The sequence below is a fragment of the Merops nubicus genome, unplaced genomic scaffold (assembly GCF_000691845.1).
Source record: "Merops nubicus isolate BGI_N331 unplaced genomic scaffold, ASM69184v1 scaffold10372, whole genome shotgun sequence".
NCBI classification, from domain to species: Eukaryota; Metazoa; Chordata; class Aves; order Coraciiformes; family Meropidae; genus Merops; species Merops nubicus.
In genome coordinates this window covers 412-2815 of record NW_008595617.1, presented here as the reverse complement: position 1 = coordinate 2815, position 2404 = coordinate 412, and positions in this window count along the sequence as shown.

Genomic DNA, 2404 nt, shown 5'->3' with positions numbered 1-2404 from the left:
TTTTCCCCTTAAACTCTTTTTTGCCTGTGAGTGTTTTCTGGCTGTGCCCCGCACCCTCAGCCCGGCTGTCTGTGTGGGGCAGCATCAGCAGGATCATTGCTGCTTTTATGGTTATGGGTCCCTGAATTTGAAGGGTGGAATGGGAGGTGCTGCCAGGTCCTGTCCCTGCAGGACCCCACGCTTCACTCTTGGAACAGGTGTGTAAAAAAAGAAAAAAGAAAAGGAAACAAAAAAAGACAACAACCACCCAGTAATCTTTTCTTTTGTAAGATGGTGAACATTTAAATACTATCTCCACTCTGATGGCAAATGTTCTTCCTTCATCTGCGTCTGCTTCCCTGGGAGAGTTTTGTTTCTCTGTTTGTTTCTACATGAATTTTAGACACTGAGCTGGGAAGTCCTCCTGCCCGGTACTGTATGTTTGAGCCTAAGCAATGTGAACTGTACAGACCAGCAGTGGGAAACGGGAGCCGGTGGCGGTGCCTGGGAGAGCCGCGGCCTGGGACGGCGTTCCCGGCCGCCCTGGGGAGGGGGAAGCACGGCCTCCTGAGCTGGGAAAATGAACTGTCTGCTGTGAATTCTCAGTTGGAAATGTGGAGAGGGGTTTCCATTAGATGATGTTTACATACCTCACCTGACGAACCTTTGAAAGTGTATATAAAAAAAAAAAGAAAATAAAATTATATTAAGTTGCTTTAAATCAATATGTATAGCTATAAGAGCTGGGTCATTTGAACTTTGAATATGTATCGACTCTCTAAATGTTGACATTTTGTGAACTCTGTGCTCCTGTCTTTTATTTCATCCTAGCCTATGGAAGAAGTTGTGTTCTTGTTCCAGGTAAAAGGTCCCTGACTCAGATCTGAACTCCTCAAGGATTCCCACCACCTTGTTTTCTTTTCTTCCTCCACTGTTGATATTCACCCTATGAGCTTTCTAAAGGTCCGTATTTTATTGCAGCTTATTAAACATTTCTTTGATATCAGTGTTTGTGTGGTGTCATAACTGAGGAAGGGCAAAGGTGAGTGAGCACATGATGGGGAGCTGCAGGCTGGCACCTTCCACAGGATCTTCCCTGTCTCTGGAGGAGGAATATGAATGCCCAGGTGGGATTTGGGTGCTCCTATGCCCACGTCTGAGCTGGTGGTGCTGCTTTCCATGGCAGATTTGTGTTGTGGCAAAACAGTGCGAACCCTCAGTTTTGCCCAGGCCCTCTCTCCCCTACCCCAAAGAGTTACAGGTGCCCAGTTTCCCCTGCAACCTCTCCCTCCCCACAGCAGGCACCAAGCCCTTCAGCTTCTCATGCTGCCCCACAGAGAACTGAGGCAGTGACAGCTCCACATAACCCTGGCTCTCCCCAGTGAGAGAGATTTGGAGGGTGGAGGCCTCCTCAGCCTTGAGCTGCATGTCCCAGCACCATGTGGGCAATGCTCTGGCCAGAAGTGGCCAAGGCTCCTCCAGGAATAGCAGATCATCATCCATGGCAGGACTAACTCTCCTCAGCCTCTGCCACCTCCTGGTATGCCCAGCAGCTCCCAAGCACCAGCTGCCCCCTTCTCCCCTCCTGGAAAGAAGAGGCCAAGCCTCTGAATGAATAAATGTCATGTTCACATGGAAGACAACATAGACAATACCAAACAGCTCCTAAAACAATACAGCCTCTGCCAGCGGAAGGATGCTCAGTGCCTCCCTCGGCAGCCTAGTACAAACCAGAGTCTTCAACAGTGACACACACAAACCCCACGGGCCAAACAAAGCCACCGTCATTTTCCTGCCCAGTAGCATCTGTAAACAAAAAGAAAACATCATTTGTTGACCCCAAACATATAAAAATACTATAACAAAATGAAATACAAATATATATTAGAATCTGTAAGTATTCTGTATAAAGAGATACTTTAGCGGTTAGCTTACAGCAAGAACAGAAACACAACACAACCAAGCCCCAGCTGGGCCACGGGCAAAATGAGACATGTCCCAGCTCCTCTTGGCAGCACAGGGGGCTCCCATGGAGAGGGCGTTTGTGGCAGAAACACATCCCCATGGTGGTGGGAACGTCCTGGATGCTGGTGGTGAGCAGGGATGGTGACAGCACCCATGGAGCCAGATGCACCTGGTGGAGATGCAGAGAGCCCGGCCGCAGCCGGCGGTGTGGACGTGAAGCTGATGCGCTGGAGCAGTGCGCTGGAGAGAGCTGGGGCTGCAGCCCTAGGATGAATTTGTCTGCCCAGGTGACGTGGTGGCACAATGTCCAGCCATGCGTGGTGTCCCGGGTCGGGCTCCCACCATCCTCCGTCCCCACTGGTGTAGAAGTGATGCTGTGGAGGTTCAGTGCATGTGGTACCCTGGTACAGGCTCCCTGTGCTACAGCAGCAGCGGTGCTGCCCCGCTCCCACACCAGCCC